At 60.4% G+C, this 16,314-nt stretch overlaps 1 protein-coding gene across 2 annotated transcripts in view; it reads left to right on the top strand.

Annotated features, from left to right (window-relative positions):
- The first annotated feature begins 513 nt into the window (after nucleotides 1-513).
- The window catches only part of HDAC4 (histone deacetylase 4), a 162,025-nt gene continuing 146,224 nt past the window's right edge, over nucleotides 514-16,314 (top strand). The window contains exon 1 of one of the 2 annotated variants that reach the window (XM_058665206.1): nucleotides 514-765. The gene's annotated coding sequence lies outside the window, so the exon portion shown is untranslated. Of the gene's footprint in view, nucleotides 766-817; nucleotides 1,030-16,314 lie in introns of those variants that run through there. The other variant, XM_058665207.1, reaches the window with a different exon arrangement.

Genomic DNA, 16,314 nt, shown 5'->3' with positions numbered 1-16,314 from the left:
CAACCCTACCGCGCGCGACTTAGGTGCGTGGGCAGGCGGTGCCTACGGCCGGCAGCTCAGCGGGCTGCCGGAAGCACTGGCCGCGGCCGGGACCGTGTTGACCACCGCTGCCCACCTTCACTGGCTGCGTTTTCCCCGACAGGCGCCCAGCGGCTGGCGCCTGAAGCGTCCTTTGGTTCCCCCGCCCCCCTCCTCCTGGAATTGACAGCTCCATGAGCCAATGGGCGCCTAGGACGGAGTCCGCGGAGGCGGGCGAAGGCGGAGCATTCCTGTCGGGGGGGCGGGCGCGCAGGGGCGGGGCCGAGCCGTAATTGACGCGCTCTTCATTAGAAAGCGGGCGGGAGGGCGGGGCCGGGGAGGGGAGGTGACGCAAGGCGGCGGCGGCCAATGGCGCGCGAGCCGCCGGCCCGGGGGGCGGGGCCGTGGCGGCAGACGGGCGTCGCGAGCGGCCAATCGCGGCCCGGCTGGGCGCCGGCGGCGGGGGGGGGGCGGAGGAGAAGCATCATGGTTCAACGTGGGTCAATTTTTTGTGAATGAGGAGGGGAGGTTGTGGGGCCGCCGCCGCGGAGCACCGTCCCCGCCGCCGCCCGAGCCCGCGCGCCCGCCCGCGCCGCCGCCCGAGCCGCTCCCCGCGGGGCCGCCGCCGCCCGAGCCCGGAGCCCGCTCCCGCCCGCCGGCGGGTGGCGGCGCAGGCTGAGGAGATGCGGCTCGGGGCGCCCGAGCAGGGCTGAGCGCGGCCCGCCGCCCGCCGCCGCCGCCGCCGCGGTAAGCGCTCGGGGCCCGGCGCCGCGCCATTGTCCGCCGGCCGGCCGCCCCCGCCCCTCGGCCCGCCCAGGCCGCGCGGCCCGGCAGGTGGACGCCGCGCCGGGCCCGCGCCTTCTGGACGCTTCGAGAAGGCGCGGGGGGCCGCGGGGCCGGGCCGGGCCGGGCCGCGCGGGGGGCCGGCGCCCGCCGCCCCGACAGGTGGGCGCGGAGGCCGGAGGGCGCGGGCGCCCGGGCGGGGCCGTTTATGTAACTTTGTCCGATGCTGTGAGTTTGCAGGACCGCGTCCCCGTCCCCGCGGCGTGGTCGGCCTGGGGGGTGCGGGTCCCCGCGGGGAGGGCGGCGGGAGCCGGGGGCTGCCCAGGCCGCGCCGGGCCCGGGGGCCGGGATGGAGGAGGAGGTGTTTACAGCGAGCGCGGGGTGCTCCGACACGGTTGTGGCCGGCGTCGGCGCGGCGCGGTCGGAGGGGCTGGGGTGGGACCCCTGGTGCTGCTTGCCTGCACATCAGAAGTGTGTAATCACTTGCAGCGGCTGGTAGCCGTGTTTTCTTTATTGCATGCTGTAAATTGACCTGCTGTGACACAATTCTCAAATAAAGCGTGGCAGAAATTAAACTTCAGTTATTTTTAAGAACTAATGACTTTCTTAACTAAATCCTAATTGCATGGCTGCGGAGACCTCTAATTGCTTGCTGTGAGCGGCTGGCTCGCTCGCGTGCGTGCGGGGAGGAACGGGCCTGCGGAGTCCCTTTGGCGTTTGTGTTTGCGCCGGGGCACCAGCTAAGCATTGAAGGCCTTGGTGGTGGTGGTGGTGGAGGAGGCGGGGCGCGGGGAGCCCCCTCCCCTCCGTGGGTCTTGGGGAACCTGCGGGGAGCCCTTTGACCCGGTTTCACTTTTTCTTTTGTAATGCGATCGCGGTCGCCTGGAGTCTTAATTGCTTATGATCATACGTTGCATTATTTTAGGGACGGCCAATCCAAGCTGTTGTGTGTGTATGTGTGGGGGGGTGGGTGGGAGCTGGGAACCCAGCCTGGGAAGCTGGTGGGTGGAGGTTAGGAGGGAGAGGCAGGGAGAGGAGGGAGGTTGGATTCAGCAAACTCAGGGGCTTGTACACAAATATACGCTACTGCAGTTACAACAAAAGTTATTGCAGTATTCCCCAGTCGCTATGGCAACACAATTACTCTTATAATTGGAAATGCAAAATGCCACCCAGTTTGAAGTTTCATCAGATCGGAGTTTTGGATATCAAAAAATAGGAGAGATGGGATTTATTTTTTTCCCTGATGTCTGCTCAGTGACCTGTTTCGGAGGCGGATCTGACTTTGCCAGGTGCCCCGTTCCCTGGGACCGCGGCGCCTTTCCCCAGAACTCTGGTGTGTGTGGGAGAGAAGTCTTTTCTTGCTTTGAAAACACACCTCCCAACACATTGTAAGACTACAGCAGCTCTCTGCGTTGTAGGCTGTTCTGAAGGATCCACTGCCTCCCCAGGAGAGTGGCCAGCAGGCCCCTGGGGCATGGCCCTGTGTGGAGTTGCAAGGAGTGGGGCGCCGTGGACCCCTCGGAGGCCTGCAGGCCCTGGGGCAGGCATGGCAGGGGCTAGGCTGGAGGCCTGGGGTGTGCCGATGCGTGGATGGCAAGGCCTGAACTCTGGGAGCGGGGTGGATATGCAGGCCTGGCACCCTGGCTGGGTGCAGCTCCGGGGAGTGCAGAGGGGCAGTCTGGACCCTGTGCGGCTGGGAGCCAGCTCTGCCCTGTGCACCTCACTGTTTACCAGGCTCCTCAGAGTGCTGGAAGTTTCCACACATCGCAGGGTGGCTGCAGTTTAATTTCGTTATAACTCTTCCTTTTAACTACTGCATATTTATGCCCGTAATCGACTTCCATTCTCCAGCCCCATTGTGAGGTTTCAATGCAGCGTGAATGGCTTTGAATTCCCAGCCTTTGATGTTGGGGGTGGCGGCAACGGGAAAGGCGACTTTGTGCTGTCCTAATTGCGGAGCCCAAGCGGCATTTCATCACTCCTGGTGAACCGTCCCTGCTCGCTCGCTCGCGCTCTATTGAAAGCGCCTGGGCCCTGGTGCAGGGCGCCTGGGTGCAGATGCGACATGGGAGGTTGTCGTGGGGTGTACACGGTGGGGGCTATGAGCCGGGCAATGAGCTGTGCCCAGTTTGAATCTGTGACCCAGGATCCCTGACCCCCTTTCCAGCCTGCACCCTTGGTGGGGGTCCAGAGAGATGGGTTTTGGAGGGGCTTTTGTGATCTGCTCCCTGTGTTTTTGGTCTTGACCTCAGGGAAGGAACGTGCAGGACTGGGGTGCGAGGCAGGTGTGGGACTGTGTGCTGCTTCAGAGCCAATCCGTGGTGTCAGGGGGCTGGGACCCTGTGTACTCCTCACAGGGGCAGCTTTCTGCCCGTGCCTGCCAAGGGCATCCACAGCTGGTCACAGGCTCTGTGTGCCCTCCTTAACGCCTTATGACGACTTTGAGGGGAGGTGCAGGCACTACAACAGCTGGCCCGCACTGGCCCCTTGTATGGGTGGCAGGTGCACTGTCACCCCAGGCCTGGCAGGGCTCCTTATGGGGCCGCAGTCTTGCACTGGCTGTGTGGGGCTCTGGCAGCAGACATGCCGCTACCTGTGGAACCCAGGGGGAGGTGGGAAGGACTTCTGCTACCCGGACGGTGTCAGGGGCCAGAGGTGGATAGCCTCAACTTGCTGTGGGTCTGATGTGGTTTTGAAATTGAAACTTGTGGGGAGAGCAGGTGCCTACTGTCAGACGCTGTACTCAGCTGTTGTGTCCAGGGGATGTCACAGCTGGTAGACACTGTGTCATGGGGTCCAGTGTTGGCTGTCCCAGCGCACTGTCACAGGGTTGGTTGGTGTGACTGTCCCTGTGTGTCCCAGCGCACTGTCATGGGTTGGTATGTGTGGTGTGGCTGTCCCTGTGTGTCCCAGTGCACTGTCATGGGTTGGTATGTGTGGTGTGGCTGTCCCTGTGTGTCCCAGTGCACTGTCATGGGTTGGTATGTGTGGTGTGGCTGTCCCTGTGTTGGCTGTCCCAGCGCACTGTCATGGGTTGGTATGTGTGGTGTGGCTGTCCCTGTGTGTCCCAGTGCACTGTCATGGGGTTGGTGTGGTGTGGTGTGGCTGTCTCTATGTGTCCCAGTGCACTGTCACAGGGTTGGTTGGTGTGGTGTGGCTGTCCCTGTGTGTCCCAGTGCACTGTCACGGGGTTGGTATGTGTGGTGTGGCTGTCCCTGTGTTGGCTGTCCCAGTGCACTGTCATGGGTTGGTATGTGTGGTGTGGCTGTCCCTGTGTGTCCCAGTGCACTGTCATGGGTTGGTTGGTGTGGTGTGGCTGTCCCTGTGTGTCCCAGTGCACTGTCACGGGGTTGGTTGGTGTGGTGTGGCTGTCCCTGTGTGTCCCAGCGCGCTGTCATGGGGTGGGTTGTTGTGTTGTAGCTCTCCTTCGACGTTGCAGTGGCAGTGTTTGTCACATGGTCTTGGAATTGTTGTGGCCCTCATGGTCCATGTGCGGTGGTGTGACCTGGAAGTGGTAAGTTGGTCATGGCAGCCTGTGGATGCTGTGGTGGGAGGCCCAGTCTGGATGGGTATGGGAGGCCCAGCTGGTACTCCCCAACCACTTCATTGAGGTCAGCTTCGTTGTGCTGTTTCGTTTGTGGCTTACCTGGCAGACCCTCATTGGAAGGCAGAATGTGTTTGAAAAACTAGCTGTGCTTGTCGGTTCTTTTCCTGGAGCAGGCTAGAAAGCTCCTGTGGTATCACGACAGATTTAGCAGTTTAAGAATTGGAAGGAAATCTCTGCAAAATGCTCCATTAGCATGGTGATGAAGTGATGAACGAGAAGAAGTACAGGCTGTGTCACATGAGGCTGATGTCCATGTGTGAGGGGCTCTCAGAGCCCATGTGGTGTCACATGTACAGTGAGGGGTTGTGAGTAGCTGGCCAAATTACATGCAAGTTTCACTGTTCATCCATGAGCATCCTGTGAGCAGATGTGGTTATACCCATCATGGAGGTGGCCATTCCCCTCTCAGAGTGGCCAGGGGAAAGTCTGTCAAGAGATGTGCTTGCCTCACCCAGGGCTGGTTCACTGCAGGAGTGATGCAGCGTTGGCTATGCTTGCTTTGCTTTGCCCTGCAGAAAGATTTGTGTATGTTACCTGGAGTGTAAAGATGTGTTTACTGCAGGCCACATAGTAAAATCTGCCTAGATGCTTTCAAGAAAAGTTTAATGTGTCACTTTTCAGACTGATGATCCATGTGTTGGCTTACTCAGCAAATGACCACAATGGCCAACATCGGGCCTGGAGGGAGCCAGCAGCTTTATCTAGGTCCCCCCAGTACTTAGGGACCCGAGTACTTGTCATATCTGTTATGCTTGGGTGCAGTAGTTGGGAGCTTGACGGAAAGTGGAGCAGCTGCAATTTGAACGGGTGTCCATACCAGATGTCAGCATTGCCACAACGCTGGTTCCCCAGATTTTAAGTGACCAATTCTCCTTGTCCCAGCAATTCTACATTTTGCAATTTCTTCTCCTCTTCTCTTCTTCTTTGTTAAGATTTATGTATTTATTTAGTTGAAGGCAGAGATATGTCTTCCATGTGTCTGTTTGCTCCCCAGATGGCTGCAGCAGCCAGGGCCGGGCCAGGTTGAAGCTGTGACAGCCAGGGCTGGGCCAAGCTGAAACCCGGAACAGGAGCTCCGTTTGGTCCGTGTGGCCTTCTGTGTGGGGGATAGGGACTCCCGTGCTATAGCCATTTTCTGTTGTTTCCCTGCTGGATTGGAAGTGTGCAGCTGCATCTCACACTGGCACTGCTCTGGGGTGGCTTCACCCACAGTGCCACCACGCCCGTCTTCAGGAAGGCATGAAATGTATACACTGATGTCCAGATATGGATGGGGCTCTTACAGCTGCGTCATCTGTCCCCATGAGGCTGAGCGTTTGTCTGTCTTGTGCAGTGATCCCCACTCAGGTAGGCTAAGTGTTTGGTGTGTTATGTGAGGCGGGGGCACCTGGAGCAGTCGACGGCGAGGCCGCGGCTTTGATGTCCTGGTTGGTCCCATGCAGGCCGAGGGTGTCGGCTGTGAGGGCTTCGAGTAACCTTGGCATGCGTGGGTGCTGTGCGTGTTTTTTGTGGTAGTGCTGAGGGTATTTCCACTGGAAAGGCGTACTCTTCAGCCTGTTACTTGCACAAGTGGGAGCCCCAGGTCCCAGAGTGGCCACAGGCACTCAGCGCAGGCTAGGGGCCATGAAGAGCACGTGCCCTGAGCGGGTTGTTTCCACCAGCCCATCCACATGTGTCTGTGTGCCCCCTTGTCCTGGGGACCCCTGGCCTCAGCTCAGTGTCTCTGTTTGCCAGGCTTTGCTGCCCACTTGTTTGGCTCCCACTGGCAGTCAGGGCCCTCTCCCGGCCCTTCCCCGCCTGTAGTGACGCACCCTCCGTCCCCTTGAGACTTAGCTTGACATCTGCGTCCCTCCCTTCTAACTGAGTCCAACCTGTTGTGACATTCGTCGTTTGTCTCCGCTCTTACCAGCCAGGGAGTCCAGGGTAGAGGCCCCAGGAAGCCTGTGCCAGCTTGCGGGCTACCCGGTGCCTCACAGGTGGTGACGAGGGCGTGCGCCGGGGCTGAGCAAGAGGCCAGTTCAGAGATGCATGTGTCGGCCTGGCCCTGCCTCCTGATTTTGGGGCGCATGCCTTCAGGTTGCTGCCCTGTGTGCAGGCAGGAGATGCGGGGCGGGCCCTGGTCCCAGGTGGGGTGGTGCCATCAGGTAGTGGTTGGTTTCACCTTGGGGTCTGCAGGGGAGGCCTCAGCAGGGGTGTGCTGAGGAACCTGGCAGCTCTGTGCGAGCCACGCGGAGGTCCTGCTGCCTCAGTCTATTGCTGGAGTGCTGGTCTGTGTAAGCTGTGGGCTTTGCTGGTTGGTTGCGTGTGAGCCTGACCCAGCAGTCAGCTCTGGTGGTCTGAGGGCTGAACCAGTGTTGTGTGGGTGTGCCTTGTGTTGGTGCTGGGGCTGGCTTTCCCCTGCAGAGGGCAGTCCTCTGGCCTCAGTGTTGTGCGTGCTGCCGTCATCGTAGCGAGGTAACCAGCAAGCCCGTGCTCTCTGATGGGTGTGGGAGGTGGTCCTTGGGGGAGTCCTTGGGGGGTCCTTCTCATCTGTCCATCATTAATTACGTTGAGTGTGACTCCTGCACCCGAGCCCGGGTTCTGAGTTTCCTGGGAGCTGGGACTCAACTCAGGTGAACACATGCTCCATACTCTGTGCCGTGGCAGGTCCTGAGGCCCCAGCTTGGTCTATCTGCTGCACACAGGTATTGGCAGAGTGGGAGGAGGAGGGCACACTCCAACAGGTGCTAGCAGGCACAGGCAGGTCACCGTAGAGAGTGAGTAGGGGTTGGCTGGCTGGGGCTCACATCTGTGAAGGCCTCTTGACTAAGTTGTGGGTGTGATCTCCTTGTTCCTGGAAGGTTTGCACTTGTCCTGTGTGAGGTGCGGGTCTCTGTGCCTTAGCTGGCCAGGGCAGCACCACTCCCAGTGTCCCTTCAGGGGACCTGTGGCGTGGTCGGGCCTTCCTAGACTGGCACTTCCACAAGCTAAGAGGGAGAACTTGCTGGTCTGTTGCCTTTCTCCTTCAGCCAGTGCTGGCTAAATGTCGTTCATGTCTGGGTCCAGAGCTGCCAAGAGCAGCGACTTGGGACCGATGTTTGCTGGGCACCCATGAAACAGCAGTCTGGAAAGACCCCAGCTGGCCTGTCTCTGGTGTGGGCTTATACAGTGAGCCTCCAGCACTGTGGCTGAGCCCGTGGCTGCTTCCAGGCAGTCCCTGGCTGGTGCTGTGGACTGAAAGGTGTGTGGGTCTGTGCTCATGGGCAAGCATCTGGTCACCTTGTTAGTCCACAGGGAGCTGTGTTTATAATGAGAGATGGAGCCTGTGAGCATGTGTCCTGGGAGGTGGTCCCACTTGGTGGTTTTTTTTTTTTTTTAGATTTATTTATTTTTATTTGCAAGGCAGAGTTTCAGAGAGAGGAGGAGAGATGAAGAGAAATATCTCCCATCTACTGGTTCACTCCCCAAGTGGCCACAACGTTGGAAGCTGAGCCGACCTGAAGCCAGGAGCTTCTTCCAGGTCTCCATGCAGGTGCAGGGTCCCAAGGCTCTGGGCCATCCTCTTCTGCTTTCCCAGGCCACAAGCAGGGAGCTGGATGGGAAGTGGAGGAGTGGAACACCAGCTGGTGTCCATATGGGATGCTGGTGTTTGCAGGCAGAGCATTAGCCTATTGGGCCAAATGCTGGCCCCCAGCACCCTTCCGCCTGGACACTGCCTTACGGGCAGGTCCCTGGGCAGGTCCCGTTGGCTGCTGTTTTGGAGCAGCTTGCTTTCCTGCCTAATATCTTTTCCCACCTAGTTCTCTCCCTGAGTCTGACTTGTGGATTTATTGCTGAGACAGTGTGGCTAATTGGTTCTGTCCCCTCTTGGCCGTCCATGGGGTTGGTGCCTCGTGGAGCAGTGGCCAGCTCAGCCCTGAGCTGTTGGTACTCTGAGTTAGTGCGTTGGACAGGCCTGGAGGGGGTGGTCGCCATGGGTAGCGTGCAGCTGGAGGTGTTGTTGGTGATGGGTTGTGCTTGCGGAGGTCCCTGGGAGCACGGCCCGGCATGGTGCTCGTGGGCTCATGGTGGCCGAGACTGCTAGTGTCGGGTGGGTGTTGTCTTTCTCTCGGCTCTGGGGTGGTGGGGCACACAGGCTGGAATTCGCGCTCTGCCTTTTGCCCTTGCCCCTGTGCGTCTGATGGCAGGCTGAAGGCAGGAGGCAGTGAAGCCCAGAGGTGGCACTGGGCTTTCCTGCTGCAACCTCCGCCTTGCCCACTTGCTGTCCAGTCCTCTCCCAGCTATGGGGCAGGTAGCAATAAGGAGCCGCGTTTATTATCTGCAAGGGGTTGTGGGAGGGGTTTGTGCACTTGGGCTTCCTGGGACCCTGAGCCAGCTCTGGACTCCAGAACCGGTGGGGCTGGAAGGGTGTGACTCCCTCCCTGGAGGCCCTGGCCCTCTGGGGCAAGTTCTCTGTCCCTGTCCTCATGGGGATGTTGCTCACACAGGGTCTGAGAGTGCAGGCCCCGAGGGCTGCCTCCGTTGAGCACTGGCCACGCGTGGGGTCTGGCCCCGTGGGCTGCCTTCATTGAACACTGGCTGCGCTCGGGGTCTGGTCCTTGGCGGTGGCTGCACTGCTGGCCTGGGTCCTGGTGTCAGCCTGGCTGTGATATGATTCCTAGCGAGGCAGGTGGCCGGGGGCATGGACGGTTGGATGACTCCTGCTGGGAGGCTTGCTCATCTTCCAGACGCCTGAGCGGGCGTGTGCCTGTCGGTCCTGCCCTCCGTGTGCCGTTCCTGCTATCCGCCAGCAGGGGCTGGGAGGACAACTGTGGACTTTGTCTGCCTTCCAGGGCCACCGTGTGGCCGGCTGTTTGTGTTCTGGGAACCTGTGAGGTCTGGAAGGCAATGCGAGACTCGGGGAGACTGCCACAGAAGGCCAGGTCACAGGCCTAGTGGCCTTTGGTGGGTGGAGGGCAGATGCTAGCTCTCCTGGGGCTGGCTGTCACTCAGCACGTGGCGGAGCCTCCAGCAGAGGGGTGCAGCCTTCTTGGCAGGGCCTGACCCGGCTCTTCTATTGGCTTGGTGGCTTACTTTAGCTCCTGTCCTGGGTCTGGCATCTACTGCCCTGAGCCAGCCATGGTAGCCAGAGGTGCCAGGCTCATCTGCTCTGGAAGTTTCCTGGAAACCACTGCTCAGGACGAAAGGGGGAAGGGAACAGGCGCCAGGCCTCCACATGTGAAGGCCCCTGCGTCATGGCCCTCCTGCATTATGGGTCTGTCCTCATCCTTGGCAGTGCCATGGGGCAGAGGAGGAGATTCAGGGAGACCTACGAGGCAGGCCTGGGCCAGTGTCCTTGGGAGAGGCTGGCCCACTTGACTCCTGGCGTCTCTGCCTCTTTCTGGAACTTTCTGTGGTTGAAGTGGCCAGTTTTGATGGTAGAGGGAGGTGACAGAAGCTCAGGGTGTCCTCAGGCTCCCTGCCTCTACTGGCCCCTGGCCAGATGCGAATGACCCCAAGCACCCTTTGTAGGTGCTGGTGGGATGGGAGGAGGCTGTGTCTCAGGGTCCCGGGGACACTGTGGTTCCCACTGGTAGGATGGCTGGAGAGGACTGGAGCCCCCCTGGGTCAGGGGAGGCCGGCATGGGGTGGGTGGGGGAACAGTGTCTGTGCAGTTGGGGCCCCCAGGCCACCAGGATGCCCTGGAGTGCCCTGTTCCCTGGGTCCCCGGGAGAGTGTGAAGGTGGCCCTGGCTTGGAGCTGTCACTGCTGGGCAGGATGGAGGCTGCAGCTCCCCTGCTGGGTCTGTGCATCTGGAGAGGACATGAGGGCCTAGCGGGATTGTTGTTAGGCTCACCCAGGGTGGAGGTAGCCCGTCCTGCCAGCGAGCATGCCCAGCACACAGCCTACACGTTCTCTTGGTGGGCTTTGGCCTGGGGCCAGGCAGTGTGGTGGCCACGTGCGGTCTGCCTGCTGGCAGCCTTGCTGAATGTCCTGCTCCTGTCTGCCTGTGCGGGAAGCCGCAGCCTTCCAGCGTGAGTAGTGCAGTGCTGGGAGGCCTGGGCTGGAGCTGGGGTTACCTTCCGTGGCCTGAGACCTCTCTGCCCCAGGTGAGGGCAGTGCTGTCGCCCAGAGTGCATGTCGGGCCTGGAGCAGCAGCGTGGTGAGTGGAGTGGCCAGCTCAGCTCTGGACCTGGGGGAGCCACCCGTCTGCTCTGCATGGTCAGAGGCGCAGCTAGGCACCGACCTGGCTTGGGAGTGTGCTCCTGTCAGGCAGCGGCCACATGCATGCGCGGTGCGTGTGTGTGGGCAGAGGGGCAGAGGGGCCTCTCTGGGCACTGGGCCTTAACTTTTCTGGGCAGCCTGTAGGTGGTACTGTCCATGTGGTCCTCACCCGTGTGGCTCTCAACCATCACACAGGATCCCTCAGCTGTCATATGGGGGCCCCTTGGCTGTCACACGGAGGGGTTCCTCAGCCATCACACACGGTCCCTCAGCTGTCATATAGGGGTGCTCAGCCGTCACACGGGGGTTCCTTAGCTGTCATATAAGGGTCCCTAGGCTGTCACACGGGGACTCCCTAGGCTATCACATGGGAGCCTCCTCAGCTGTCACATGGGTGTCCCTTGATATTCACATTCTTAATTTCCAGGATTGTTGTGTCGGTGGCGAGGAACAGACGTGCAGGTGGCCTGTTCTCAGGGTCAGCTGGAGCTGTGTGGACACTGGGCCGCTGGGGTGCTCCAGGGCCTGCACCTTCACCTGTGATCCTGTGTGACTGGGGGTTGGCAACCCCTTCACCCTTCCCACAGTGTCGTGTGTGTCCATCTCTTCAACTCTGTTGTCACCCGTGACCAGCAGGCCTTGACCATGGCCCCGCTTCGTTCTTGTGAGCCTTCTGGTTCTGTTGGCCTCTGCTGCGTGAGCTGGGGAACATGTGGCAGGGACGCAGTGTGGATCCTTTGGCTCCCCTTGAGGATCCCCCGGGCTGGCCCAGCCCCACCCCTTCCTCAGACCCCTTCAGCCTGCCCAGCCTGGCCTGCTCTGGGTGCTGCTGGGTGGGCTTGCTGGGGTCTTCAGGTGTCCTGAGCCCCAGGGTCCGTAACCGCTGGTGACTTTCGACTGAAGTGACCGTGCTACTGACAGTCATGTTTGTGTTCAGGTTTAAGCTGCCTTGGTGTGTCCTGGGGGACTCGCTCACTCGTCCTTTGCAGCCGGGGAGCAGTGGCGTTGAGGGGTCTGCAGCTTCCGTACGCGATGCCCCTTTGTCCCGAGCACCTGCTGGGCACTGCCTTCCGGGCCTGGTGCAGTCTCTGGGCAGGGTCTTGATTGCTGCCCAGGCTTGCAGCTGGTCAGGTTCCAGGTTGAATGCTGTGAGTCACAGGGTCTGCACGGTGCCTGCACCCTGTGCGGGAAGTCTCCGGGGAGTGCACCCGCGCTGGCCCCTACTGTGGGGTACAAAGGGCAGCCAGGCCTTCCCTGCAGCCACACGTGTTCACCACATGTGCAGGTGACCACTCATTTCCCACAGGTGCCAGTCGCGTGTGTTTGGGGTGCTGCTGTTCGGTCACCACTGGCTGTCATGGCATGGATCCCTTGGGGTGAGGGGCAGCTATGTGGGCTGTAGCCAGGCCTGGCTGAGGGGCGCCTGTTCTCGAGAGCATTGCTCAGCCTGCGTGGACAGGGGGCTGCCCTCCCAGGGTCCTGTCGGACGGGGACTGCTTGGGAGTGTGCCCCCTCCCGCAGCCTCATCGCTAGTCCTTCAGGTTTGAAAGCAGCTGTCTGGATTTCCTGAGGACTGCTCTTGGTGTTGAAGATGGGCAGAGCAGACATGCCCAGCGGGGCTGGGGGACTTGGGTCCACCTGTCCCTCGGCCATGCTCTTGTGTCTGGTACCCACCTGGGTCATGGTGACCACTCTGAGTGATGGATGGGTATCTGCTGGCAGCTCTGCTTGCCCCTCTGTGCCATGCTGGGCCTGCCTGTGCAGGCCCACAGCCTTCGTGACCTGCTGAAAAGCTCTCACAGGGCTTAGGCACGAGCCCAGAGTCCTGCTACACCGAGGCTGCTGTGCGCCACGGGGTGGGGCCTTTGGCTGGGGGTCCTGGACTCTGTCCAGACTCTGTCAGTGATGGAGCACGTAGCAGGATGGGGCTCCTGAGCCTCCTTGGGGTGGGCGCACCTGCTCCTGTGGGGGGCAGTGCCTCGTGGTGGTGCTGTGGCTGACGTCGAGGAAAAGCATTGACCGCAGCTGGGACTGCACTGTGCCCGCCGCCGTGAGGATGCTGAAGGGAGGGGCCCAGGTACTGCCCCTGTGTGCTCCTGGGAGAGGGCCAAGGATGGGCATGGGCAGCTTCAGTGCGGCTGGGAGAAAATGGGGGATTGTCCCCCCTTCTCACCCCTGCTGAGAAGCCACATCTTCACGCTGGCCATCTCTCAACATGTCTCGTTTCACAGCCATGCGGGACAAGTGCGTTTTCTCTCGTTGTTGCCTTAGGCGTGTGGAGCTGTCTCTACTGGGCTTGTTTGCGGAACGTGGTTCTAATGGTGGTGTGGTGCTGTGGCTCCCTGTGCAGTAGCTGTCACTTGGGCTGTGTTCACACGTGGGACCAGCCATGCTGTGTTGGGTCACGAGGCCAATGCGTTAAGCAGTGCCATGTAGACAGAGCGCCGAGGGACTGGCTGTCTCGCCTCCCTCCTGTACCAGTGGCAGGGTCCTGGGGGTCCTGTGTTCAGGACCTGCCAGCTCGGCTTCAGAGCTATGTAGGGTGGGTACCGTGGGTGAGTGGGGGTGTGGTGGGCTGACTCCGCCTCCTTCTGGTGGGGCTTGGGGACCACATTGGTTGTAGCCCAGACACCTGCAGGATCAATTCTCCTTTCGCAGTCAGACACCGTGTGTGCTGTGTATGGGAGCAGATAGGGGGAGAGGAGTGTACGCGTGGCTGTACTGGGGCGGGAGCAGAAACAGAGCAGTGCTCCCAGGAGGAGGTCCCTGGAGCAGGGGCCTCCTGAGGGCTGTCTGCCCAATGCAAACCTCCACCTGTGGCCAGCAGCTCCTCTTCTGCCCTCAGGCCAAGGGCAGGGAGGCCGCCACGGGAGATGGCTGTGCTGTCAGGCACTGCCCGCTCCCCCAGCCCCCACAACCTGGCCTCTGGGATGGCCTGGCTGGCCGAGCTGCTCCCTCTGCCCAGGCTCTTAGAGGTGTTTGCGGAGTGTTTGCAAAGGTCCCTGCCCTCTCCCTTGGGGCACCTCATACTTTTGGGGTTCACCTCAGCCCTTAGTCATTGAACCAGGCCAACAAGAGTTTCCTATGTTGGTACAAACCTCAGGAAATTGGGTTCACCCATGGGGCCCCTGGGGTCGAAGGTCCATGTCTCTGCCCAGCTGTTGTGGCCATGCTGAGTCAAGTCTCTGGTGCTGTGTTGCTCATGTGTACGTGTGTGTGAGCACTTGGGGCCTAGGCCTGTGTGCCCTGTCTGCACAGGCTCCCAGCAGGAGCCCAGCTGGGGACTGACTGGGCCTGTGATGGACAGCGACTGCCCTGCACTTGGGGTTAGCTCCCAAGAGCTGAAGGTGGCAGAGACTGCTTTAATGACAGCTGTCACCAATGAGCAGGTCAGGAGACAGGGCCTGTATTGACAAGTTCACAGTCAATGCTGATGTCTGAATAATACTTCATCCCAACAGTTCTCGCACCCGAAGCTTGGCAGGACACAGAGGTGAGCTGTGAGAAGAGACTGAGACATGGTCCAGCCGGTGGCCTCCCGTTCCAGGCCCTGTGAGGCTGCAGGGGCCCCGGCCTGGCCCTGGCCACGTGCGTGATCTGCAAGGCCACTGCACAGCACTGGCTTTGACTGCTTGCACCACTAACTGGTCAGCTCAGCCCCGGAAACACCAGGCCCTGCGACACAGATGGGTGGCCCTGGGTCCCACCCATTGACTGGGCATGGCCTGTCTTTGTTTCACTTTTCCAGGTCTGCCAGGTGATGGTCTGCCATCTCCTGCCCCAGATTCTTTGTCGTTGTCCCTGCGTGGGCCACACCTGCTGCCACACCCAGTGGTGGCCCCTGCTGTGGGGGCAATGCTGCTGAACCTTGAGAGCTGCTGCACGCTGCTTCCGCCTCTCTTCCCCAAGGGAGGGCTGTGCAGGTGCTGTGGGCTCAACTTAGTCATTGCCTGTGGGACCCCTGGGGGAGCAGTGGGTGCTGCCCTGCTCACCTGCCTGTCCTGGGCCATCTGCGGCTCACCAGCCGCCTGCTCCTTGGGATGCACATTCTTTGCCAGGCGAGGTGCGTTGCCAGCCATGTGCAGTTTGTGCACTTCTGTGCGGAAGGAGGCAGCGGATGAGATAAACGTGGCTCCATTGTAACTGTTGTCCTTCAGGCAGAGGAGGCTGAGGCTGAGGGACACATGTGTCCCCCTCCGCCCCCGCCAGGCCTCTGGGTGTTGCCTGTGCCCCCTGCTTTGAGCCGAAGCTGTCCTGTTGTCTCTGAGCTCCCGAGCAGCGGTGTTCTCTGCTGGGGTGACTGTGGTGCCTGCTCTGATGGCTGACGGCAGTGCTGTCCTCATGCTGTCTCGTAGCATCGCCCTGGGGCACCCGACTCCCCCCCCCCCGCTGTTCCCCAGTCTCCAGTGTGTGCCTCTGTGGGGGACCCCGGTGGAAGCTGGCTTTGACTGCGCTCCCCTCATTAGGGTCTGCAGCAGCAGGACTTGTTTTAAGTCAGTAGCCGCAGTAGTTGCTGCAATTTTCACATGAGTGTGGGGATACCTCCTGGGAACGGTTGCGAAGACACATGCGCCCAGTGAGCCAGAACCCGAAGGGACCCCCTGATTCGCCTGTGTCCCCTCGGAGGCCCTCCCTGGGGAGCCTGTGGCCCCAGCTCTCAGAGACCCTGTGCCCAGCAGAGTCCACTCAGTACTGCTTGGCTGAACCATGGGTGTGTGCCGTGTTTCCCCAGGATGCGGGATTTTATGTCATGAAACTCAAATGTCAACCTGTCCCAACAAGTGACAGGGCAGAAAAAATCCTCTTCTTCCTCTTGTGCCCATGTGTCCCAGCCTGCTGTCCCTTCTGAGGACATTCAGAAAGCCCACTGTGTGGACAGGCCTCACAGCACCATTGTGGTTTCTGATGAAAGCTCATTTGTGTTTTGATCAGCTTGGTTAACATTGCTGTTTAATGAGTGTGTTTGTACTTAAAATTGCGTTGTCTTCTTTTTTTTTTTTTAATCTGGAGAGGTGGACTCCAGCCCCACAGGACTGCTGGGTTTCCTGTTTGAAATTTGCACCCCGGGGCCCTCGGGACTTGGATGGGCTGGGTGGGTAGGCACTCCTCGGGCAGAGGTGGTGGCAGGGGCTAGGGCCAGTGCCGCGGCATCAGGCATTTTTCCGGCTGGTTGCTGGGCCGTTTATTTGACCCCTAGCAGTTTATCCCAAGCATGCAATACAGGGACAGGACTCTGAGAAATTCGTGGGAGGTGTGTGCTGCAGAGAGACTGCCTGGATTTCAGAAACTTTCCGCACCAAAGTAACCTTCGAATTCCTTTTGCCATGATCACTAAGCTCCCCCGTCTGCAAGTGTTAAGATGGTGGGTGGCCAGCCAGTGTCCCCATGTCCCCCAGGTCAAGCCCCTGCCAGGGTGGGGCCCCGTCCCTCAGCCTCAGGCCGTCTGGCACGTGCTGTGGGGGCTGGATGGCTGGGCCGCTGTTTCCTGGGCATTGTTGGCTGGTTTTGTGGGGTCTGTAGGCTGGCCAGCTGTTGGTGTCTCCCCGGTGGGATTACCCCATGCCACTTCCTCTCATCACAGGTTCTAAGCGCGACTGGTGAGGGGCCCAGCTCTGCCTGAGCTGGTCCCGGGAGAGAATGACCTGCACTTCCAGGCGTGTGTCCCCCCTGCAGGGATGGGGACAGTTCTCCTGGGCTCTGGGTGCCACCTCTCCATGCCT

This window comes from Ochotona princeps, chromosome 5 (assembly GCF_030435755.1).
Source record: "Ochotona princeps isolate mOchPri1 chromosome 5, mOchPri1.hap1, whole genome shotgun sequence".
In the NCBI taxonomy this organism is placed as follows: domain Eukaryota; kingdom Metazoa; phylum Chordata; class Mammalia; order Lagomorpha; family Ochotonidae; genus Ochotona; species Ochotona princeps.
The sequence above is the reverse complement of the archived record's forward strand: the minus strand, read 5'-3'. Positions and strand labels throughout refer to the sequence as shown.